Below are 27297 nucleotides of genomic sequence, written 5' to 3'. Positions count from 1 at the left end.
CAAAGAAGAGCAAGGTGGCATGCCTGAATGACTATCGACCTGTGGCTCTGACATCAATTGCTATGAAGTGCTGCGAGAGATTGGTTATGGCACACATCAACCACAGACTACCGGTCAACCTCGACGCTTTGCAATTCGCCTACCAGAGCAACAAGTCAACGGCAGATGCCATCTCTCTGGCCCCACATCCCTTCTTAGAACACCTGGAGAATAAAGATGCATATGTAAGGCTCCTTTTCATTGACTACAGCTCTGCCTTTAATACCATCATTCAAAATAAACTGATTCCTACGCTCCGGAACCTGGGCTTTAGCACTCAGATCTGCAGCTGGATCTTCAACTTCCTCACAGACAGGACCCAGGCTGAAAAAATAGGGGACAAGCTCTCCTCTACAATCACTCTGAGCACCGGTGCCCCACAAGGCTGTGTACTCAGCCCCCTGCTGTACTCACTGTACACCCATGATTGTGTAACCAAGTTTCCATCGAACTCAATATATAAGTTTGCTGATGACACAACAATTGTAGGCCGTATCTCGGGTAATGATGAGTTTGAGTACAGAGAGGAAATTAAGAACCTGGTGGCATGGTGCAAAGACAATAACCTATCCCTCAACGTCAGCAGGACAAAGGAATTGGTTGTTGACTTCAGAAGGAGTAGCGGACCACACAACCCAATTTACATCGGTGGTGTGCAAGTGGAACAGCTCAAAAGCCTTAAGTTCCTCGGGGTCAGTATCACAAATGACCTGTCTTGGTCCAACCAAGCAGAGTTCACTGCCAAGAAGGCCCACCAGTGCCTTTACTTCCTGAGAAAACTAAAGAAATTTGGCCTGTCCCCTAAAACCCTTACTAATTTTTTATAGATGCACCATAGAAAGCATTCTTCTATGGTGCATCACAACCTGGTATGGAAGTTGTCCTGTCCAAGACTGAAAGAAGCTGCAGAAGATCGTGAATGTGGCGCAGCACATCACACAAACCATCTTCCATCCTTGGACTCACTTCACACCGCACGTTGTCGGAGCAGTGCCTCCAAGATAATCAAGGACACGACCCACCCAGCCAACACACTTATCGTCCCTCTTCCCTCCGGGAGAAGGCTCAGGAGCTTGAAGACTTGTATGGCTAGGTTTCGGAACAGCTTCTTTCCAACTGTGATAAGACAGCTGAACGGATCCTGGCCCGGATCTGGGCCGTACCCTCCAAATATCCGGACCTGCCTCTCGGTTTTTTTGCACTACCTTACTTTCCATTTTTCTATTTTCTATTTATGATTTATAATTTAAATTGTTAATATTTACTAATTTTTACTATTTTTAATATTTAATATTTGTAATCAAGGGGGTGTGAAACGCAGAATCAAATATCGCTGTGATGATTGTACGTTCTAGTATCAATTGTTTGGCGACAATAAAGTATAAAGTAAAGAAGGCACTACAGGATATCAAGGAAATCCTTATCATATCCTTTCTTTAGCTAGCCTAACACAGTGGTATCAAGTAAACAACCTCTCCCTCAATGTCGCAAAAACAAAGGAGCTTTTTGTGGACCACAGGAGGAATGGAGACAGACTGACCCCTATTAACATCAATGGATCTAGGGTTGAAAGAATGAACAGCTTTAAGTTGCTCAGCATACACCTCACTGAGGCACAACAACACCTCTTTCACCTCAGACAATTGAAGTAGTTTGGTATGGGCCCCCAAATCCTAAGAGATTTGTACAAGGGTACAATTGAGAGCATCCTGATTGGCTGCATCACTGCCTGGTATGGGAACTGTATTTCCCTCAATCACAGGACTCTGCAGAGAGTGGAACGGACAGCTCATTGCATCTGTAGATGTGAACTTCCCACTATTCAGGACACTTACAAAGACAGGTGTGTAAAAAGGGCCCAAAGGATCATTGGGGACCCGAGTCACCCCAACCACAAACTGTTCCAGCAGCTACCAACCGGGAAATGGTACTGGAGCATACAGGACCAAAAGGCTCCAGGACAGCTTCTTCCAATAGACCATCAGACTGATTAATTCATGCTGATACAATTGTATTTCTATGTTGCATTGACAGTCCTGTTGTACATATTATTTATTATAAGTTACTATAAATTCTACATTGCACATTTAGACAGAGACGTAACGTAAAGATTTTTACTCATGTATATGAAGGATGTAAGTAATAAAGTCAATTTAATTCAATACTTAATTTGAATATTTATATGTAACTGGGTGACCGTCAGATCCTATTCAGTATCGTTAAAGGTGTACTTAGGCATCCAGCCGGGTAATGCTAGAATAGTTGCCTGTGCCTTTAAGGGAGACGGTGATGTCATTACGCACGTGCGGGATAGCGGAGAGACCATTTTGTTTTCTGCTGTAGACGCGGTGGGGCATTGGAATCGGGTTCCTCCCAGAATGTGCTGGGCAGGGTGAGGAAAGGTGAGCATTAACTGACAATATCCATGTGAATTCGTTTAGGCTTGTTGGCGGATCAAGAATATCGGTAATTTGACATGTTTTACATGTGGATGCTTTAGATTTCCACGAGTGAAGGAATCAATGCTGGGTAGCGTGGCTTATGGAGTTCCTCACCATCCAAGTAGGTCAGTCTTCCTGTAATTTAACTACCAGGCAAGACCTTGTAAACGTTGTGACAAAGTGTACCTTTTGTCTAACTTTATTGAACCAGGACTGATTGTGAATGCAACCGCATAGCGTGAATGTTTAGTCTCTGTTCGGAAGTTCAGCACGTGTGTACGTCTCAGATGAGATGTATTCGCTTAGATTTTTCGCTGTTATGTATAAGATGCAGGGTGGGTGGGTCTCTAATGTTGTTTGTATTGTGTTCCTTTAGGATTGCCACTACCGTATTAGTACCGATCAGTTCTGGTATTTTTTATACTGCATACGCAATTCTGTTCATACACAAGGATGTGGATTGAAAGTTAAACTGAGATTGTAACGGCAAGAACAGGTTGTAAATTTGTTCGTTTTGTTTCGCGACCTTCCTCTGGCACTTAAACATCGAAAACCGATAGAGGAATTAAAACCCAAAAACGCGTTTGTTGTCCTGAGTTTGTACTTTGCCCCAGGCTACAAAATATAAATAGTTCTGGCATTCACAAATGTTCAAAAATATTGAAAATTCCATCAAAAATGCAAAGCATTATTGGACATAAACCAGAAAATACAAACAACTAAAAGTAATCAACCTCATTTAAAACACAAGTTAAAACGATTAACTCCTTGACGAACTTGCAGCTCAGTTACAGCTTGGCAAGTATTATGTTTTAGGCATCACTGAATCATAGTTGAAAGACGGTTATAGCTGGGAACCTAATGTCCAAGGATACACATTGTATCAAAAGGGGAGGCAGTAAGGCAGAGGGGGTGGTGTGGCTCTGTTGATAGAAAAATGAAATTAAATCACTAGAAACAGGTGACATAGGGTCAGAAGGTATTGAATCGTTGTGGATAGAGCTAAGGAACTGCAAGGGTGAAAAAGCACTGATAGAAGTTACATACAGACAAAAGAGTAGCAAGGATGAGGTACTTAAGTTACAACAGGAGTTAGAAAATGAATGTTACAATAGTTATGGGGGATTTCAAAATGTAGGTAGATTGGGAAAATCAGGTTGGGGAATTTCTAGAATGCCTACAAGATGGCTTTTTAGAGCACCTCATGTTTGAGCCTTCTAAGGGATCTGCCTTCTGGATTGGGTGTTGTGCAATGAACTGGAGTTTATTAGAGAGTTTAAGGTAACAGAACCCTTAGGTGAAGTGATCACATGATTGATTTCACCCTGAAATTTGAGAAGAAACTAAAGACAGATGTATTAGCATTACAGTGGAGTAGAGGGAATTACAAAGACATGGGACAGGAGTTGGCTGGAAATAATTGGAAAAGAACACCAACAGGGATGACAGCAGAGCAGCAATGGCTGAAATTTCTGTAAGCAATTCAGAAGGCACAGATATATAGATCCTAAAGAGGAAGTATTCCAATGGCAAGATGACACAACCACGGCTAACAAGAGAGGTCAAAGTCAACACAAAAGCCAAAGAGAAGGCATATAATAGAGCAAAAATTAGTGGGAAGTCAGAGGATTGGAAAGCTTTTAAATACCAACAGATGGCAAATAAAGTAAGTCATAAAGGTATAGATGGATTATAAAAGTAAGCTAGCCAATAATATTAAACAAGTTACCAAAAGCTTCTTCAGATACATAAAGTGTAAAGGAAATAAGAGAGTGGATATTGGACTGCTGAAAAACAATGCTGAAGAGGTAGTAATGGGAACAATGAAATGTTGGACAAATTTAAGTATTTTGCATCAGTCTTCACTGTGGAAGACACTAGCAGTATGGTGGAAGTTTCATGCTTCAGGGGTCATGAAGTGTGTAAAGTTACCATTACGAGAGAGATTCTTGGGAAACTGAAAGGTCTGAAGGTAGATAAGTCAGAATCAGAATCAGATTTATTATCACCGGTACATGACATGAAATTTATTAACTTAGCAGCAGCAGTTCAATGCAATACATAATATATGAAATGAAATATCTTTATTGTCATTGCATAGTACAATTTGTCATGCACCAATACAATGAAAATGAGTTTGCAACTCCCATTCTCAATGCTATAAAACAAATAAAATAAATAATCAATAGGTAAGATCCAGTAACCAGCCAGTACAACCAGCAACATAAAACCAGTATTAAAGTAGCAATATAACAAATTTATGGATGATGCTTGATCGATTGGTTCAGAGCAATTATAGCTCTGGGGAAAAAGCTATTTTTCAGTCTGGAAGTGTGGGCATAGAAAATCTTATAACTGCTATATGGAAGAAGTTCAAACAGATGATTGCATGGGTGTGTATTGTCCTTACAGATGCTTGTAGCTTTCCTTAGGCAGTGAGAGCTGTAGGTGTCCTGCAGGGCTGGGAGCTGTGTCCCGTTGATCTTCTGTGTGCTAGAGACGACCTGCTGAAGTGCTTTCCTACCAGCTGTCGTACAACTGAGATACCACACAGAGATGCAGTATGTTAAGATGCTCTCTATGGTGCAGTGGTAAAAGATCACCAGCATCTGTTCATGTAGACCAGCTTTCTTCAGCGAGAAAAATAGAACAAAAAAAATAAAATAATAATAATAAATAAATAAATCTTATTTGGTATATACAGTATACATATATAGAATAGATGAAAAATCATGCAAAAAACAGAAATACCATACATTAAAAGAAAGTGAGGTAGTGTCCAAAGCTTCAATGTCCGTTTGGGAATTGGATGGCAGAGGGAAAGAAGCTGTTCCTGAATCGCTGAGTGTGTGCCTTCAGGCTTCTGTGTCTCCTACCTGATGATAACAGTGAGAAAAGGGCATGCCCTGGGTGCTGGAGGTCCTTAATAGTGGACTCTGCCTCTCTGAGACACCGCTCCTTGAAGATGTCCTGGGTACTTTGTAAGCTAGTATCCAAGATGGAGCTGACTAGATTTACAACCCTCTGCAGCCTCTGTAGCCCCTCCATACCAGACAGTGATTCAGCCTGTCAAAATGCTCTCCACAGTACATCTATAGAAGTTTTTGAGTGTGTTTGTTGACATGCCAAATCTCTTCAAACTCCTAGTGAAGTATAGCTGCTGTCTTGCCTTCTTTATAACTGCGTCAGTATGTTGGAACCAGGTTAGATCCTCAGAGATCTTGACACCCAGCAACTTGAAACCGCTCTCTCTCTCCACTTCTGATCCTGCTGTGAGGATTGGTATATGTTCCTTCATCTTACCCTTTTGGAAGTCCGTAATCAGCTCCTTCATCTTACTGACCTGGAGTGCCAGGTTGTTGCTGTGGCACCACACCACTAGTTGGCATATTCCATTCCTGTATGCTCCCTCATTACCACCTGAGATTCTACCAACAGTGGTTGTATCGTCAGCAAATTTATAGATGGTATTTGAGCTATGCCTAGCCACACAATAGCAGCAAACAAGTCACCTGGACCAGATGGTATACACCCCAGAGGTCTGAAAGAAGTGGCTGAAGAGATTGCAGAGGCATTCGCAATGATCCCTCAAAAATCACTAGATTTTGGAATGGTTCTGGGAGAATGGAAAATTGCAAATGTCGCTCCACTCTTCAAGAAGGGAGAGAGGCAGAAGAAAGGAATTGCATGCCAGTTAGTCTAACCTCATTGGTTGGGAAGATGTTGGAGCTGATTACTAAGGACAAGGTCTCAGGGTACTTGGAGGCACATGACAAAATAGGCCAAAGTCAACATGTTTCCACAAGAGAAACATCTTGCCCGACTAATCTGTTGAAATTCTTTGAAGTAGTAACAAGCAGGGTAGACAAAGGAGAATCGGTTGATGTTGTGTACTTGGATTTTCAGAAGACCTTCAACAAGTTGCCACACTAGGCTGCTTAACAAGCTATGAGCCCATGGAATGAAAGGAAAGATTTCAGCATGGATAAAACAGTAACTGATTGTCAAGAGGTGAAGTGTATGAATAAATGGAAACTTTTCTGGTTAGCTGCCAGTGACTACTGATGTTTCACAAGCGTCTGTGTTGGGACCGATTCTCTTTATATTACATGTCAATGATTTGGATGATGGAATTGAAGGTTTTGTTGCAATATTTGCAGATGATACAAAGCTAGGTGAGGGGCAGGTAGTTTTGGGGAAATAGAGAGGCTACAGAAGAACAGATTAGGAGAATGGGCAAAGTGGCAGCTTGAATAGTGTTGGGCAGTATATGGTCATGTACTTTGGTAGAAGAAAGAAAAGAGTCGACCGTTTTCTAAATGGAGAGAAAATACAAAAAAACTGAGGCACAAAGGGATTTAGGAGTCCTTGTGCAGGATTCCCCGAAGGTTAATTTCCAGGTTAAGCCTAAGGTAAGGACAGCAAATACGATGTTAGCATTCATTTCAAATGGACGAGGTGATTTAAATTAATAAAAGTAATTTTGGGAGTGACATGAAGAAATTGTTCTGCACACGAAGAGTGATGAACATTTGAAATCAATATTCCAATCAAGGAGTGGAGCCAGGATTACGAATCACAAAGGCATATAATGAAATGAGGACAGGGACCATATAAATAGATGTACTGATACTGATCGCAAAGTTTTAACATTAAACTCAACCATCTTCCTCAGGTACAAGTTTTAGTCAAATGACAGGTCCCCCTAGAAACATTTCCTTCTATTCCGTCTTAAGAAAGCAGGGCATGGGCAGAGCCTAATGCTCAATTCTGATTGGCTGGATCTGACTTTCCTATTCCTGATTGGTTAGTTTGAATTGGCCTTATTCTGATTGGTCATTTTTTTAGGCTGAACCCTCTTTAGAATCTGCTGTAGGCATTCTCTTCCTTGTCAAGGATGTTGTCCTCATCAAATCTTGATCTACATGAGCATGATAGGCGTGTTCAGCAATTCCACTTCATTCTGCTCTCAATGGCCTTTCAGTCTCACCAATATATACTTTTTGGCATGATATTAGAAATATATCCAACAAGCTTGGTTTTTTTAGCCAGGGGAAAATACACACTCAGAACAAGAAATACTTTTTCGGGTCTTTTATTTCTTTATCTGTTTTAGGTGTTTTAATGCAGAAAGAGGGTATCAAAATAAAAATAAATAAAAAATAAATTAATAAAGGAAACACAGTTCCTGCTGCTACAATCTCAGCTTACTTTGGTCCACACACTTGTGAATCAACTGGTTATGTATGCAGTATGAAAATAAATAAAATAAAACATACAAAACCAATAAAGTAGTAGCAATTCTAAAACAACATTAGAATCCCACAAACATTGCAGCTTATACACAACATCAAAAACATGAATACATACATCTCAAATTAACTGAGAGCTATACTCACTTCGGCATATATGTGCTTAACTTCCAAACACATATGGGCTAGACTTTAAAACATTTTTCCTCACCATGCCTGAGGAAAGCAGCTCCTAGCACTCACTGATTGTTCTAGAACATCGTAACTTTTTTTCTACTCCACATGTGCATAATGACATCACCATGTTCTCTTAAGGCACAGGCAGGTATTTTAGTATTACCACAGTGCACTTAACAACAGAAGGTAATATTCAACAGTCACCTAGATACTTTGGCAAGGAAGGGATGCACTTTAGCAACAAAAGATAATCTTCAACAGTCACCTGGTTACTTTGGCAAGCAAGAGAATGCCTACAAGAGAAAGATTAGGGAATCACCGGAGATGGAGCATGCAGGGACCTAAATGCAGGTCCCAAAAGTGCAAAGATAGCTCCAGTCTCTTCTCCTTCTTCTCCGTCTTGTTTTATGGTGGTTGGCACCCAGCTTAATGGTGCATAACCGCCACCTTCTGCTCGGGAGTGTGTAATAGACTTACATTCTAAATCCCATCACCCAATCTCACACACACACACATACCCTAACCTACACTTTATCCTCACATCTTTCGCCATACTAGTACCCTATTCCTGCTTATCCTTCATATCCTATAAAAAACCCCTGTACCCCTTAAGAAAGCTAAAAATACCCTGACCTGTGCTCTCTCACCGATGCCCAGCAACAGTTTTAATGTGAATTCCTGCACCCCCAATTCTCTTAGGTTAATTCTCATCATCTCTCTCTGTATCCCATACTTCCTGCAACTCAGAACTACATGTTCTACTGACTCCTCTTCCTGACATTCCTCACACAATCTTGAGTGGTATTTCCCTATCATTTTCAGTGTTTTGTTTAATGCACAGTGCCCCAGCCTTAACCTAGTCCACACAGTTTCCTCTCTTCTGTTTCCACTACCTACCCTAGTAGCTGCAACACTCTTTTGTATTTGATATAAATGCCTCCCTTTCCCCTCCCTGTCCCATCCTTCTTGCCACATTTGGTTGATTTTTTTCCCCCAGATTACACATTTAACCTCTGCTTTACTGATACTAATGTGCATTTCTACATTTTCTTTCATTAACGCCCTGTTTGCCAACTCATCCACCCTTTCATTCCCCTTCACCCATACATGTGCTGGAACCCATAGAAATTTTACCTGACCTCCCAGATTTGCAATTCTTGTAACTAACTGAAGGACTTCATAAAGTACATCTTGCTGACTGTTTGTGTGAAAAGACCTTAAACTTACGAGAACTGAGGATGAATCTGAGCATATCAACACTTTGACTTGTCTAGCTTTCTCCACCCATTGCAACACAACCTACACTGCCAGCATCTCCACTGTATAGACCGCTAACTTGTTAGATGTTCTTCTGCTGATTCCAATTTCTTTTGCTGGTATAGCCACCCCAAACCCTGTCACTCCTGTTTCAGGTTCCTTAGCCCCATCCGTATAAATCTGAGTATAATCACTATACTTTTCCATCACATGACAGTTAAATGCATTTACCAAATCAGTTTTATATTTTCCTTTCCTTTTTACCTCTAACAAATGCCAGTCTATGTCAGGCCATACAAGCTTCCATGGAGCTACAACCGGATATACTACTGAAGGACTTATCCTTAGAACAAACACTCCATATTCGTTAGCAATATCATTCCTTGCCTGACTAAAGTTATCCCTCTGAAACCTCCCATTTTCCCAGCACTCCTGCAACACTCCTTTAGTAGGGTGAGAATCATTGTGCTCCTGCAAATTAGCCCAGTAGTTTGCCATCAATTGCATCCTTCTTAGTTCCAAAGGCATTACTCCCATTTCTACATGTAGGGCTGATACTGGTGATGTTTTAAAAGCCCCACTGCACACTCTCAAAGCCTGAGCCTGAATCACATCCAATTTCCTTATAAGAGACCTAGCTGCTGATCCATATGTTATATTTCCATAGTCCAACACAGATCTTGCTAAAGCCACATAGATGCTCTTCAACACTGAACAACTTGCTCCCCATTCCCTACCAGTCAAACCTCTCATCACATTTATTACTTTCTTACAGTTCTCCTCAACTTTCCTGATATGGTCTGCCCACATTAATCATGAATCAAATATAATTCCCAGTAATTTAAATGATCCAACCCTTTCTAATTCAATCCCACACATCCTTAACTTCATCCCTACCTCAATTCTTTTCCTGGTGAAAAATATAGTTTCAGTTTTTTCAACTGAAAATCTACATCCCTGGTCATAACCCCACTCCACCACTTCATCAACTGCTCCTTGCAGTTTCCTGATTATATGCTCCATGTTCCTGCCTCTTTTCCACAAGGCCCCATCATCCGCAAACAGTGACCTACCTATATCCACTGGTACCTTCGTGAAGACATCATTGATCATAATTGTGAAAAGTAACGGGCTAATCATACTACCTTGAGGTGTGCCATTTTCCACTATGTACTGTTTTGATAATTCTGATCCAATCCGAACTTGAATTTTTCTACCAAACAAAAAATCTTTAATCCAATTAAAAACTCTCCCACCAACACTCATCTTATGCAGTTTAATTAACAATCCTTCCTTCCACATCATATCATAGGCTTTTTCTATGTCAAAAAATACTGCAACTACTGACTCTCTATTTGCCTGGGCCTTTCTTATTTCAGTCTCTAACATTATCACTGAGTCCATGGAATTCCTTCCCTTCCTAAAACCACTCTGATAACTTGCCAGCATTCCCCTCTTCTCAAGCTCATATGATAACCTTTCTGTTATCATCCTTTCCATTATCTTACATATATTTGATGTTAATGCAATTGGTCTGTAGCTAGTGGGTTTTGACAGATCCTTGCCAGGCTTCCTTATTGGAATTACTACTGCCTCTTTCCATGCACTTGGTAATCTGCCCTCCTCCCACACTCTGTTATAAAAATGCAGCAACTTCAAGAGTGCTCCTTCTCCTAGATTTTTTAGCATAACATAGCATATCAGATCTTTCCCTGGGGAGGTTGTTCTCGATCTCCTTATTGCCCTCACCATTTCTGCCAACGTAAATGGATCATCAATTATAGCATATGTTTCTTCCCTCCTGTTTAACACACCTGGGTGTTGACTCATTGTTCTTTCCCTTCTTCTTCTCTCTTCTTCAGACAAATTTTCTGAACTGTGTATCTGTATAAACGACTTGGCCAAGGTCTCAGCCTTATCCCTCCTGGAGACTGCTGTTTCCTCCTCAGATATCATTACTGGATATTCCCAATCCCTTCTATCTCCCCCCATCTTCTTAATCATTCCCCATACCTCTCCCACTGCTGTTGTTCTTCCTATTTTGTTGCAAAAACTCCTCCAACTTGCCCTTTTAGCTTGACTAGTAGACCTTCTCACCACTGCCTGTGCCTTCTTATATTGAATCAAATGCTGCATATTATGGGTTCTTTTAACTAGCCTGAATGCTCTATTTCTGTTTTTTACAGCCTGACAGCATTCCTCTGTCCACCATGGTATCAGTTTTCTATTCATCCTATTTTTAGTCCTGGGTAGAGATCCTTCTGATGCCATAATAATTGCTGAAGTCACCTGACTGTTTAATTCATCTGTATTTCTAGAAATGTCAATCTTTGTCAATGCTTCTTCACTCAACTTCTGGAACTTACCCAATCTGCTTTTCCAAACACCCACTTTGCGATTCCGCCACCTGGTCTTACTTCAACTCTTTCACCTACTGAACATAAAACTGGGTAGTGATCACTGCCTACTGCTGAAGCAGTCCAAACTTCCCAGTTATTAATGCTAGCCAAGGTATTAGACACTAATGTAATATCTAACACTGACTCAGTTCCTGTTGTTATGTTTATCCTTGTTCCTCTACCATCATTCATACACACCAAATCCCTTTCTTCCATCAAATCTTCAATTACCTTTCCATTTGAATCTGCAATCAGATCCCCCCATATTGTGCTGTGAGCATTGAAATCTGCACACCACACTACTTTATGTCTGTTTTGTCCTTGTATCCTTATTACATCTGGTTTTACAACCATTTCTTTAATAAAGTGCTTGAATTCCTGGCTATTGGCCAGTAAGCTCCTTGCATTCCATTGCAAAAGAATTACCATAATTAGTATTAATCAACCCATGACACTTCCTGGCTTGACTGATTAGTGAGGTTCTCCTTCACTTCTTCCCATGTCAGTCCTACTAACCCTCAATGGTTCACTGCTGCTTTGACCACCAGCTGAATTTCGTCACTTTTGACTTTACCTCAGCCGTACTATTAATCTCTCCTGCAATGAATGTTACTAGAGCCTTTTTGTCTACATAAATCCTGTCATTTGTTCTTTGTTGCATCTCTCGTATCCCTATTGCTCCCTGTTCATTAGGAGCATTATTCTGTTCTCTTGACATTCTTACAGCTTCTGCATAAGTGATCTTTCTTTTCACTCTTATTTCTTGAATTTTATTCTCCTGTCTCATAACCTCACACCCACTATATGCCACATTATGAGCTCCTCCACAATTGCAGCATTTTGGTTGCACTCCTGTTCCGCACTTTCCATATTCATGATCACCCCCACATCTAGCACATCTCCTCTGCCTTTTACAGTTTTTAGCCACGTGTCCAAACCTTTGACAATTATAGCACCTCAGTGGCTTTGGCACATACACCCTTACTGGGCAATTCATGAAACCCAGGAACACCTTCCTTGGCACTCTTTCTTCTTCAAATTCAATAAATACTGTTTCACTCTCCTTTTTTTACTCCCTCCTTTGTTGTTTTCAGTCTTTGAACATTCATTACTTTTCCTCCTTTGAAATTCCTCTTTAACTCCTCCATATTTATACTTATTGGTACCCCCGTGAATTCTCCTTTACATCCACCGCCATTTCATTCTCCCACCCGCCCTGTGTATTCCACCTTGCATTTTCCTATCTCTTTTAGCTTGAGTGTTTTCTCAAGTTGTTCCTCATTCGCACATCTTACCAATAGGTTGTCATCATTAAGGACTTTTGCAAATACTATTTTCTCCATCTTATTTGCCAGAGTTGTTGTTAGCACAAACGGGTTAAATTTCTCCAAGTTTCCTTGAGTCTTCTCATTAAATCTAATTATGACAACACCTCCTCTCTGAACTTATTCATCTTCCTCATTTTCAGAACTCTCTCCACTGTCATTTCTTATTCTTTTATTCCCTTTGTCTCGGTTTTCATTCATCTGTCCCCTCACTATCTCCTCATTCCCTTTATTTCTCCCTTCACAATAATCCATTTTCCCCAGCTGCCTAGCTCTGATCCCAAATCCCTGTCCCGCTCCTTCTCCACTCTCTTTCCCTCAACCGCCCTTCTCGCCTTGTCCGCCATTACCGGACCTGCGTGACCCCCTCCCAGCAATTCCCGTTCCTTCCCCACTCTCTTTCCCTCAGTAAGTTCTGCAACCACATTCATTCATGCACCCAATCAAGACCTCTTTCCTCCAACTCAATAGCTCCAGTAGTAGTCTTCTTCTTCTTCTTCTTCTTCTTCTTCTTCTTCAGACGCATCTAGGCGTATTACTGCCATCCGCAGGATGTATATTTAATTATAATTCTGCTTGCAAATGCTTTACGTGCTCATTAGATAGCAATACCGCAGATTGTTTCCCTGCTCAAATTTTTTGTCACCTGCTTTCCAAACAATTGCATTGCCTCAAATTACATTAATTTCATTTGAATCATTTGTAAAACTAAAAGCTTCTTGCTTGAGAATATTCATTATCACATACTTCACATTTAAAATTGTTGCTTGCCAAGTCTATCTGCTATTTCCATGTTTTCCTTTTCTTGAATCAAAGCCTGTAGCTGTTTATTGAGATCTTGAAATTCTTCCTCAGTTGTTTCCATGTTTTCATTTTATAATCCGAATGTAGATAATTCACTTTGCAACAAATTCCTTTTTCCTTTTGTAACTTTGGAATAAATTCCTCCATTTTTAATCTGTTTTCCATGTCACTGAATTTTTGACAACAAGCATCTTTTTCAGAAACTGTCTCCTTTAAATGCAGTACTGTTTCATCCAATCTCTTTCCAACTCACAGTTCTTCTTATTGAGTACTTCTATTTGTCGATGGAGTTCTGCACATTTACCCTGGGTTTCTTGTAACATAAAATCTAAGGATTTTTCCTTAAATTCTGGTACATATTTCGTAAATTCTTGATCATTAGTGATAAGACTCCTTGCATTCCCTTGTTTTATATATATATATAGCCATTAATTTCCCACCTCTCCTGCTTGTGAACTGTTCGATCCTCCATTCAGCATATCTTTGACTGCTTCCCATCTAAGCCCTGTAATACCAAGATATTTTTCTGCAGACTTGACTAAAATTTAAATTTTTTCTGTTCTTTCATCTGTTTGTGCTGAACAGTTAATTGCATCTACCATAAACAGTACGAAATCCTTCTTACTCATAATTAGCGTATCTTATTTATCATATTACAGCCCTCACAATTCATTGGTTTACTATTCCCTATATTTGTTTGCTAGATAGCCTTCTTTTTTCAGCAAATGCTTTCACTGCCTCGACATAACTGACCCCTTGAGTTACTTTTACATAGTGTATCTCACCTTCTTTCTTGCTAATAATGCACCCTTGATAAGCTGCACTGTGTTCCTCACCACAATTGCAGCATTTCAGCCTAGCTCCCACCTCACATTTCCCATATGCCCGAATTTCTGACATTTAAAGCATCTTAAAGGTGGTGGTATTTATATTCTGACCTCATAACACATATACCCTAAATAAACTTTAGTCGGCAATCTCTCTTCATCAAAGTTGATCATAACATAGTCATAGTCATACTTTATTGATCCCGGGGGAAATTGGTTAACTGATAAACTATCACACTTTTCCCCATTTCTTGTAACTTTCAAACGTTTGGCCTCAATAATTTTTGCTCCTTTTATGTTCTGTTTAATCACATCCATAGTAACTTCTATTGGTATCCCCAAAACAACTCCTCTAGTCCACTTTCTATTGTTGGGTATTGAGCATTGTACATTTTTGCCATCTATTTTATTTAATTTTATCACTTTGTCTTGTTGAGCACTATCCCAACAAATCAGTAATAGCAATCCATTTCATAAAATCTTTGCTCTTTTGACTTCACCTATAAGTTTGTTGATTACCTTCGTCAAATGAATCAGGTTCTATTCACCAAAAGACACTCCATCTTTGCTCAGTGTTATAATTGCTTTAATCTCATCTTCTTTCCATTGTTTTGCTATCTTATTTTGTTTGTCCCCTGACTCCTTAGAGTTTGACATCTCATACCTCTGTTTCCTTTCCTCACTTTCTTCACTCCTTTCCTCCATCTCAAACTCACTTTCACTATCCATCAACCTGTTCATCCTACAGGATATTTTCTTCATGAACTCAACAGTTGCAGCCTCCATGCTCTTTTCCAACTCCACACTCAAGCCCTCCTCTCAACTCAGCCCTTACCTCTAGCGCCAGTCTGGGACCACACATCCCTAAAGAGGGTTCAGCCTAAAAAAAAAATCGACCAATCAGAATAAGTCCAATTCAAACTAACCAATCAGGAACAGGCAATTCAGATCCAGCCAATCAGGATAGTACATTAAGCCCTGCCCATGACCAGGTCATTCATGAGGGTATATAAGGATATGTCTTCAAAAGGGCTTGTTATTTGACTAACTTGTGTGTTAGGAAGATAGTTGTGTTTACTGTTGCAATCAGTATGTGTAAGTATGTGACTGTTAAGATTTAAGGATCATATGTATAGATCTGATAATCAGTCAGAAAGCTTCTGTAGGCAGTCATATAAATATGTCTCAATATCTTTTATCTATCATCATGTTGTCTATTCAAAGGTATATTATGATTTGCATCAAAATTTACATATAATAAGGTATATCCTTTAATACATGACATAAACAGAGTGGAAGTTAAATGGGGGGATATAAAGGTTTTATTGTCTGCATATGTCCAGGGGAAGTGTTGAAAAGAATTCCAAATTAGTGGTTGTGTTTATTGTTCATTCAGTGCCACAGTATTTTTTACAGTCTGCTGGCAAAGCAGATGGAGCATTGACTCAAGGTCCCATTTGGCAGTACAACTTACCCCTTCAGTGTCAGCCTCAGTTATGTCCTCGGGTCCTTTGGAATAGGGTTGGAAGTATGACCTGCTGTCTTAGGGGGAAAAGAGCTATCCCAGAACCACAACTAACTAAGAAACAAGTAAGCTTCACGTACTGTATCTTGTTAAAGCTTTTACCCTACGCAGCTATGCTCTGATGCTGGCTACAGTTTGCTAAAATTGAAATTTGAAATCTCACCATAAGTAGACTTTCCTACAAGAGTATTGCAAACGATAACATGGTGAAAGAAATTTCAGACAAATTAATTGGCTGTCTGCCAAAAACAGTGGGTATCTTCTGGCCACCAATGCCCCTTCTGCCCACACGACATCTGAATTCAAGGAACAGATTTGAACTCAGCAGGTTGAAGCAATGTGCTATCACAATCAGCTGCTGAGAGGTTGCTAACTATCTCTCACCAGCGATCAGTGGTCACTTTCACAACCTGGAAAGCTCTACACTTTGCAATGTGATTATGATGTATGAATGGGATGAGAGTGAAACTGGTTTGGTGATAAACTGCTTACATTTCCCTACATAAATAGCAGTGGGTTCACTATTTCCTTGCAGGTGAAGGCAGAGGCCCTGAACTTGTTGGCAGGGCTTCCCTGTGCTTTGACACTGGATTTGTGCATTCAAGCAGTAGAGCTTGAAATCGCAGCAATTCCCCTGCATTTTGGAGATACTGCTTGAACAACCTGTGTCAGATTTGACCTGATATGAGATGTTTGATCCGAATTGATCCCATTCAAAGAGAATTGACAAAAGGCATTAAGACCATAAGCAATAGGAGCAAGATTAGGCCACTTGGCCCATGAAGTCTGCTCTGCCATTTCATCATGGCTGATCCATTTTTCCCCTCAGACCCAATCTCCTGTCTTTCCCACCAACCCCACCCCCCAATACCTTTCATGCCCTGACCAATCAAGAATCCATCAACCCCTACTTTAAATATACAAAGGCATAGCCTCCACAGCTGCCTGTGGCAAATAATTCCACAGATTCATCACTCTGGCCAAATAAATTTCTCCTCATCTCCATTCTAAAAGGACGCCCCATTATTTTTATACTCTACCACCATATAAAACATCCGTTCTTGAAGGCCTTTCACCATTCAACAGGTTTCAATGAGGATGCCCCTCATTCTTCTGAATTCCAGTGAATATAGGCCCTGAGCTATCACATACGCTTCATATGACGGCTATTTAAATCTGGAATCATTTTTGTGAACCTCCTTTGAACTTTCTCCAATTTCAGCTCATCCTTTCTAAGATAAGGGACCCAAAACTGCTCACAATACTCCAAGTGAGGCTTCACTCATGCTTTATAAGGTTTCAACATTACATCCTTGCTTTTATATTCTCTTCTATGTCCATAGTGTACACATGTAAGCGTACTTTATAAGATTACATTTCTGATCTATCTTTTCTAAACAGAAAAGAAATAATTATTTCCTAATGGCTCATAATATTGAACTTTACATTCAGAAATATTTCTCCCGATATTTCAAACTGGGAGGCATATTTTGAAGTTCAACAGGATCAATACAATCTGCACACTTATTAAAGTCCTCCAAACATTGTATATCACACTGGCCCGAAGTCTTAGGCAATCACCTCTGATACTTCTGGTGCTGTTCAAGAGTTCCTTACTCACAAAGCCAGAGGGATACAAAATTTACACAGGTATATGTCCGTAAATGTTTGATGTTAGTAAGATATGTGGATTGAGTGATAAATGAAACTGATCAATCCTGGGCTTTATAAACAGGAGCAAAGAGATTATCCTGAAAACCAAAACTATAGATGCTGAAAAACTGAAACACACAACAGAAAATTATGGAAGCAGTAAGCAGGTCAGGTAGCATATGCAGAAAGAGAAATGGTGAAACAGTTCTGACAAAGGGTCTTGGCACTGAAATATTAACTGTTTCTCTTTCCTCAGATGCAGGATGGCCTGCTTGATATATGCAGCATTTCTGTGCCATCTTGAACCTTTTCAAAGCATAACACTGATCGCCTCAGTTTTACAAGGGCGCTGAGTATCCAGGAAGTTGCAAAGTTCTAGCATTAAAGGAGTTCAGTCAAAAACAGCAGGAGTTTTTCTCCTTGTTAGGAAGAAGGTTGTATGGAGATTGAATAGAAATGCAGGAGATCACCATGGGTTTAGATAAGGCAAGTAAGAGCAAGCAATTTCCATTAGCATGTGGTTCAAAGACAGAGACGAAGGACAAGCATTTATGTACAGAAAAATTGCTGTACCCACTGGAACTCACCAAGAGTGGTTGAGCTGTAGTTCCTATGGTTGAACCGTAGGGTTTACAAATGGGAATTAAATAAGCACTTAAGAGAAAATAATTTATCGAGCTAAAGGGAAACAGCAGGGTAATGAGGCTGACTGGATTGCTTTCAGTGAAACCCGATGCAACAAATAGTCTCCTCTTGTCCTCAGTATTTCAGCTTTGCATTTTGACAATGATTTATTTCTTGTTTGCATTATTTTATAATATTGATACATTTGACTATAAGGCTCTTAAAGTTTGATTCTATTACATTTCAAATTAAAAGGTGATACACATACTCCATGACCTCCTTTCTACGTGTGGTACAAATGTCAGCATTAAATCTTGTTTATCATTCCTCTACCCATGTATATTACCTTATCCAACTCACCAATCAAGTTTTCCAATTCCACGTCCTTCACCTTAATGACAGATATGCCCATTATGAATTGAGTTTGAGAGAAGGTAAATTTGAAATTATCATCTGAACACCAAAGTATTCTTATCAGGAGATTCCACCCGCCCGCACCAAACTCAGGCACAGCCTCCCGAATAAGCATTTTTCATTCTTGATCTCTTGTTCGAAGTATGTAAAGCTGTCGCTGTGCATTGCAATTCATTTCCTTTGACTTCAATGGGGGAACAACAGAACGGCAAAAAAAAACTGCTGATGCTGAAAATCTGCAACAGGAACATTAAAATACTGGAAATTCTCAAGAGGCTGGGCAGCATCCATGGAGAAACCTTTCGTCAATTCTTGTTTCTTACACCACCTTTACTGATTTCAATATTGTCTGTTTCTCCTTTCTTGAAATAATGGTAACCTTGCAACTACTGGTAAATTGGTAGATTAATGTAAAATAAATGTTTTGGCAGGCTAACTGCCGTCCATTTTCATGGTCACTCGGTCTACTTGTTGATGGAATAAAATTGTTTTTCCATTTGTTATCATTTTCCCACTGATGTAATATGGTCATATGGGCTGCATTAATGAAGCTGTTTGTATATTGGGGGATGTGCCAGTTAGCTTGGCATTCTTCATGTCCAGAAATATTTGTATAGGAAGCATTGTTTGTTCCAGTCCACTTAAAATGTTGGCAATTTTCGATATGGCAGAAGGCTTTTCTTTTGCAAGTCAATGGATGATATTAAGACTGTAGCACAAACAATATTCAAAATTTTTAAGTTTACTTTCCAAAAAAGAAATTGCTAAGTTTAAAGTAAAATGACAGCAGAACAGAAGGTCATTCAAGAAACTAATAACAAAATGATGCAAATGCTAAAATATAACTATTCTTTCATAATTTTCATCATTTGTGGTGTTTTTTAATTGCATCCAGAAGAATTCCAATCAGTCCAGAAAATTGGAGTAGATTTTATTTGGTATGACAGCAGAACTACAACGATGCTGGGAAATTTCACCATATCTGCAATGGGATTTTCGGGTCTCTGTGAGTCGCTAGCGAGGGCTCTGAGGTTTTAAGAGCACCTGAATTGGTTGATTTTTGTTTAATGAGATAGTTAATCATTTAAAGTTCCTTGTGTTTTTCTTGAGTGACTTGCTCTTTGTAACGTGGTCTCCTGGTGCTTTCTGTTTAAGATTATTTTGAGTGGCACAGGGATTCTATCCTGTATTATTTAAGCAGACGCCTGATTTGCACTGATCACGGGATTCTAGTTTTGCGAATTTTACTTATTGGCCGAACCCCAATATTCTTTTGGAATTATTATGTGTAAACTCAGGTTACCATCTCTACATTGAAGTCTGTCTTTCCTCTGTGATTGGGTCCTGACATTGCCAGCACACATCATAAAATGTAGTAAAGTAGCACAGATCTGGCTACTGACCAATAGGTTTTCAATTCCTTGGTGCCTGTTCAGCTCCTGCTCCATCCAGTTAGCATCAAGTAGATATGTCCTGGTAGATGTCTGAGAATTACCAGCTGGTACACGATGAAAGTTTACAATGTGAAAGATCTTTCTTGCTACATGGCCCACAGCAACAAAATCTATAAGTTTTATTAGAGGTGACCTGATAGAGGTGTACAAGATAATGAGAGGCATTGATCATGTCGATAGTCAAAGGCTTTTTCCCAGGGCTGAATTGGCTAGCACGAAAGGGCACAGTTTTAAGGTGCTTGGAAGCAGGTACAGAGGAGATGTCAGGGGTAAGTTTTTTTACGCAGAGAATGGTGAGTGCATGGAATGGGCTGCCAATCCTGGTGGTGGAGGGAAAAGCAATAGGATCCTTTAAGAGACTCCTGGATGGATACATGAAGCTAAGAAAAACTAGAGGGCTATGGGTAAGCCTAGGTAGTTCTAAGGTGAGGACATGTTCGGCATAGCTTTGTGGACTGTAGGGCTTGTATTGTGCTGTAGGGTTTCTGTGTTTCTATGTTTTGGAGGACAATGTATTTGACAAATCTATATCATAATTAGCCTTTGCTTTTCACCCAAAGAATGGATGAACTCCAGAACTCTGCCTGTGGGGGTGGGTGGAATCAGGTACACTCAAACATTTATAATAGTTTGATAAGCCTTGAAACACAATGGCACAAAAGGCTAAGGACCAAGTTTTGGAAAATGAGTTTAGCATACAGGTGCTCGATGGTTGGTCCCATATTTGCAGTCTTTCATTTGCATATTCCCCATGTCTGCATTTATAATGGAAAATGCCCATGTAAACATGTCGGATTACATTTACATCATTGTAACACTAGCAAATATTAACACTGGAGATTCCTTATCAAGTTTAGGGGGTAAGTAAAATCTACAACTTTGAAATGTGATCTTATCAGAAGTTTTCATATACTATGTGATTGATTTGAAATTGAAAATCTATCACAAAATGCAAATACTGTAATGTTGAATCATGGGTTCCTGCGTAGAGGAAACTCCCATGCACAGAGGGTGCAAGGTGTTCAACAATGACCAGAAGCAGTACACAACGTGTTTTTGAGATCACAGCCTAAGAATGGAGTGCCAATATTCTTAAGAAAAATAGGACTTTATAGAGAGACCAAAGAGAAATTGAAAGGGCCCTGTCCTTCCGTGAACTGCTGCTAGAGAGTTAAATTAAGTGATGGGATTCTCACGACCCAAAAGCTCCACCCACTTGCTGGCATTCAACTAATCTGGTAAAAAAAATGTCAGGCTTTGCTGCTCCTCTGCTGCTGGGTGTTGAGCAATGAAGCCTTATTGGAGAGCTGCCAAGATTTCTCCTAGAACATCCCAGATGCCTGAACAGAGGACAGAGCTTCAAACCCTTGTCAAAGGCAGAACTGTAATTTAAGAATTTATAAGTCAATATTTTTGGTATTTATAATAGATGAAAAGATTAATGATGAAAACATAAGAAAAAATTAAAAGCAGGAAAATAAACAAAATTTGACAAAAAAAAAAATAACCTGCAACACACATCAAAGTTGCTGGTGAACGCAGCAGGCCAAGCAGCATCTATAGGAAGAGGCGCAGTCGACGTTTCAGGCCGAGACCCTTCGTCAGGACTAACTGAAGGAAGAGTGAGTAAGGGATTTGAAAGTTGGAGGGGGAGGGGGAGATCCAAAATGATAGGAAAAGACAGGAGGGGGAGGGATAGAGCCAAGAGCTGGACAGGTGATAGGCAAAAGGGGATATGAGAGGATCATGGGACAGGAGGTCCGGGAAGAAAGACGGGGGTGGGGGGGGACCCAGAGGATGGGCAAGAGGTATATTCAGACGGACAGAGGGAGAAAAAGGAGAGTGAGAGAAAGAATGTGTGCATAAAAATGAGTAACAGATGGGGTACGAGGGGGAGGTGGGGCCTTAGCGGAAGTTAGAGAAGTCAATGTTCATGCCATCAGGTTGGAGTCTACCCAGACGGAATATAAGGTGTTGTTCCTCCAACCTGAGTGTGGCTTCATCTTTACAATAGAGGAGACCGTGGATGGACATGTCAGAATGGGAATGGGATGTGGAATTAAAATGTGTGGCCACTGGGAGATCCTGCTTTCTCTGGCGGACAGAGCGTAGATGTTCATAACCTTTTGCCTTTTATTTCCTAGATTCAGAAACTCTTAAATAAACATTTTCTAATTTGCATGGGGCCTGACTGGTAATGGGACAGGAAGAGATGATCTCCAGTTCTGATGTTTCCCTATATCCCTATAATGTCCATCTCCACTCCCACTACTGGCTTGTATGTTCCGGTTTATGTACACAACTTGAAGTGGTGTTCTTTTTTTGATGAACCACCACTTTAAGGTCTCCCATCATGGCAATAGATGATACTGATAAAACAGTCTGTCCAACACAACTTTGGAAATTCTCCAATATTGTTTACTTAACTGCTCTGAAGGAGCCGGAATCTGCCAACTATGGCAGAGGCTGCATGTAAGAAAATCCCCGTCCTGTGGCTCGACAAGAAACTGTTGCAGATCCAATGCATAGCAACACTTCAGCATGTGTTTTGTACAATTTATAACCCCACTGGCCTTTACAGCAGTCACAGCAGAAGACCTCAACAGTCATTATCACTGGAGCACAGAATCATGTCTGCATTTGTGCTCCCTACAATCTTCCTTCCAATCCCTTTTGTATGTCAGCATACTTTTCAATTTCATTCATTTAGCATATGCCTATCTTTATCATTTCCCCCAATCCCTGTATTAATCAGCTCTACATTCTGACACTCTGGCTAAAAAGTCAGTCCTGTGTTCAAATAATAGAATTTATGATACTTGCAGACCCCAATTATTGTATTCCTCACTTCAGTATTTCTCCCTGTCAAACTGCCTATTTCAAATTCAGCTATTATCTTCAGCCAGCCAGATCAATCCAATTGGCAAATACGCTTATGAGCACATCAGTGGATTCGTATCTAGCTTCGGAGTTCATCTGTGTCCAATTGCCCCCTTCCTCATACTTTATGTTGTACTTTCTCCCTCCTGGAAAAGAAATCAAATGCAAATCCAAGTCAAGACTACAATTCAAACAATTTCATAATAGAAATTGAAAATTGGTAGTATTAGTTGTTCAAACAGATACAGGAAAAGAATATTCCTTTTATTGTGAAGGTTTGAGGAGTTTTGCCTTTGGGCTCTCATAAAATCAACAAAGAATATGAATATATCGGCATTTCTCAAATATCATTACTAAAGCAATATACTGTGCATGCTGAAAATCCAACAGAAAACTGAAAATGCTGTAAAGTCACGACTGAACTGTCAGAAAATTGCTATTGTATCAGGGGAATTAATCATTAATAATTTGCTGTAAAAACCAAAATTAACTAAAATTCTAGCCAAAATGATAACAGAAAAAGAAAGATGAGGGAGGGGTAATGTATTAAAGAAATCTGCTTTTTTTATAAAACATCCTTCTCTCGGTACTAGAAAAAACAACCAGATTGTCACCATTTTCAATAGATTCATGAATGCCATATTCTGTGTCTGAGGGTTGCTGCAAGCACAAGGAAATGGGACAGGCAAATTTATAAATGCAATCATCTGCACTGAAGCCAATGACTCTCATCTAAACTCCTTTTTCTAGATAGAACAATGTACAGGCCAACCCTTGTGTCATCACCACTTTACCAATGACGTTCGCTGGTAACATATGAGCAAGTTCCCATGAATAGTATTAACTTCATAAGTCTGACATATCCACAAACATTTATTTCTAAGAACAACAGAACCAGTTCCCTTTCTGTCTCCACTTGTAATGACTCTTGCTTATCAATCTTATGTATTTATTGCCATACTATGAAGGTTTAGTTGCCATTATCAAGTGACCTAGACGATTATGGAATTTAATTCAGGTAAGTTTAATTCTGTCAGGAGAGGGAAGGAGAGTAGACAGAATGAGCAGAGCACCCCTGTGGCCGTTCCCATCAATAATAAGTATTCAGTTTTGGATACTGTTGGTGGGACGACCTACCAGGGACAAGTTGCAGTGGTCGCGTCTCTGGCACTGAGACAGGACCCTCAGCTCAGAAAGGAAGGAGGGAAAAGAGCGGAGCAGTAGTGATAGGGGATTCGATAGTTAGGGGGACAGATAAGAGGTTTTGTGGGAGAGATGGAGAATTCCGGATGGTCTGTTGCCTCCCTGGTGCCAGGGTCCGCGATACCTCGGATCGAGTTCTCGGTATTCTCAGGAAGGAGGGTGAGCAGCCAGATGTCGTGGTCCATGCAGGGACCGGTGACATGGATAGGAAGGAGGAGGCAGTCCTGCAAAGAGAGCTTAGGCAGTTAGGTGCAAAGTTGAAGGACAGGACCTCCAGGGTTGCAGTCTCAGGATTGCTACCTGTGCCATGTGCTAGGGAGGCTAGAAATAGGAAGATAATGCAGCTAAATACGTGGCTAGGGAGATGGTGCAGGAGGGAGGGCTTCATGTTCCTGGACAACTGGGCCTTGTTCCAGGGAAGGTGGGAACTGTTCCGACGGGACGGGTTGCACCTGAACTGGAGGGGGACTAACATCCTTGCGGGAAGGTTTGCTAAGTGCTGCTCCAGGGGTGGTGGGGGGGAGTGTTTAAACTAGATTTGCAAAGGGAGGGGAACCAGAGTGACAGAAAAGATAGTGAGGTGGAGGACGATAAAGGTCATGCGAGGACTGCATGTATAGACAGAAATCAAAGGTTTGTACGTGATAGTAATGTTCTCAGGTGCATCTATTTCAATGCAAGAAGTATTGTAGGTAAGGCAGATGAGCAGGGTGTGGATTGACATGTGGGATTACGACATTATTGCTTTTCGTGAGACTTGGTTGCAGGAAGGGCAGGACTGGCAGCTTAATGTTCCGGGGTTCCGTTGTTTCAGACGTGACAGAGAGAGAGGATGAAAGGGGGAGGAGTGGCATTACTAGTCAGGGAGAATATCACAGCTGTACGTAGGCAGGACAGCCTGGAGGGCTTGTCTACAGAGGCCATATGGGTGGAGGAACGGGAAAGGGGTGACCACACTCATAGGGTTGTATTGTAGACCACCCAATAGTCAGAGAGAATAAAGAGGAGCAAATCTGTAGAGAGATAGCAGACTGATGTAAGAAACAGAAAGTTGTACAAGTAGGGGATTTTAACTTTCTACATATTGATTGGGACTCCCACACTGTGAAAGGGTTAGATGGCATAGAGTTTGTCAAATGTGTTCAGGAAAGTTTTCTAAATCAATATATAGAGGTAGCAACAAGAGAGGATGCAATACTCGATCTCCTATTAGAGAATCAGACAGGTCAGATGACACAAGTATCTGTAGGCCAACATTTTGGGTCCAGTGACCATAACGTCATTAGTTTCAAGTTAATTATGGATAAGGATAGGTCTGGTCCTCAGGTTAAGGTTCTAAATTGGAGAAGGGCCAATTTTGAGGAAGTGAGAAAAGATCTAGGAAGAGTGGATTGGGATAAGTTGTTTTCTGGCAAGGATGTGTTCAGTAAGTGGAAGGCATTCAAAGGTGAAATTTTTAGAGTGCAGAGTTTGCATGTTCCTGCCAGGATTAAAGGCAAAGTTAACAGGCATAGGGAACCTTGGTTTTCAAGGGATATTGGCGATCTGATTAAGAAAAAGAGAGGTGTATAGCAGGTACAGGCAACAAAGAACAGATGAGATACTTGAAGAGTATAAAAAATGTAAGAGAATTCTAGAAAAGGAAATCAGGAAGGCAAAAAAACATGAGGTTACTTTGTGAGATAATGCGAAGGTAAACCTGAAGGGTTTCTACAAGTATATTAAGAGTAAAAGGATAGTAAGGGACAAAATTAGTCCCCTAGAAGATCAGAGTGGTCGTCTATGTGTGGAGCCTCACGAGATGGGTGAGATCTTAAACAATTTTTTTGCATCAGTATTTACTCAGGAAACTGGCATAGCGTATATGGAAGGAAGGGAAACAAGCAGCAGTGTCATGGAACATATAGAGAGTAAAGAGGAGGAGGTGCTTGCTGCCTTACAGTGAATAAAGGTAGATAAATCCCCTGGGCCTGACATATTTCCTCGGAACTTGAGAGAGACTAGTGTAGAAATTGCAGAGGCCCTGGCAGAAATATTTAAAATGTCCTTAACCACGGGTATGGTGCCAGAGGATTGGAGGATAGCTCAGGTTGTTTCATTGTTTAAAAAAGGCTCCAAAAGTAAACCAGGTGATTACAGGCCAGTGAGCCTGACATCAGTAGTAGGTAAATTATTGGAAGGTGTTCTGAGAGATTGGATATACAAGTATTTGGACAGCCAAGGGCTGATTAAGGATAGTCAGCATGGCTTTGTGCATGGTAGATTGTGTTTAATGAATCTTGATGAGTTTTTTGAGGAGGTTACCAAGAAAGTAGACAAAGGAAAGGCTGTGGATGGTGTCTACATGGACTTTAGTAAGGCCTTTGACAACGTCCCACATGGGAGGTTATTTCAGAAGGTTCAGGCACTAGGTGTCCATGGAGAGGTTGTAAACTGGATTTGAAATTGGCTGTGTGGGAGAAGACAGGGAGTGGTAGTGGATGATTGCTTATCAGACTGGAGGCCTCTGACTAGTGGTGTGCCTCAGGGATCTGTGCTGGGACCATTGTTGTTTGTTGTCTATATCAATGTTCTAGATGATAATGTGGTAAATTGGATCAGCAAGTTTGCTGATGACACTAAGATTGGAGGCGTTGTGGACAGCGAGGTAGGCTTTCAAAGCTTGCAGAGGGATCTGGACCAACTGGAAAGATGGGCCAGAAAATGGCAGATGGAATGTAATGCAGACAAGTGTGAGGTGCTGCATTTCGGAAGGACAAGTCAAGGTAGGATATACACAGTAAATGGTGGGGCACTGAGGAGTGCGGAGGAACAAAGAGATCTGGGAGTTCAGATACATAATTCCCTGATAGTGGTATCACAGGTAGACAGGGCTGTAAAGAAGGCTTTTGGCATCCTGGCATTCATAAATCAAAGTATTGAGTATAGGAGTTGGGATGTTATGGAGAGGTTGTATAAGACATTGGTGAGGCCAAATTAGGAGTATTGTGTACAGTTTTTTTTAGATTATGAGAACACTCAGT

General features: G+C 40.5%; 1 long non-coding RNA gene across 1 annotated transcript in view; it reads left to right on the top strand.

Annotated features, from left to right (window-relative positions):
* Window positions 1–2581: 2581 nt before the first annotated feature.
* LOC134346233 (uncharacterized) overlaps window positions 2582–27297 on the top strand; it is a 55518-nt gene continuing 30802 nt past the window's right edge. The window contains exons 1-2 of the long non-coding RNA XR_010017878.1: window positions 2582–2601; window positions 2857–2976. This is a non-coding gene — a long non-coding RNA (uncharacterized LOC134346233). The remainder of the gene's footprint in view (window positions 2602–2856; window positions 2977–27297) is intronic.

Source organism: Mobula hypostoma, chromosome 5 (genome assembly GCF_963921235.1).
Source record: "Mobula hypostoma chromosome 5, sMobHyp1.1, whole genome shotgun sequence".
Taxonomy (NCBI): Eukaryota; Metazoa; Chordata; class Chondrichthyes; order Myliobatiformes; family Myliobatidae; genus Mobula; species Mobula hypostoma.
The sequence above is the reverse complement of the archived record's forward strand: the minus strand, read 5'-3'. Positions and strand labels throughout refer to the sequence as shown.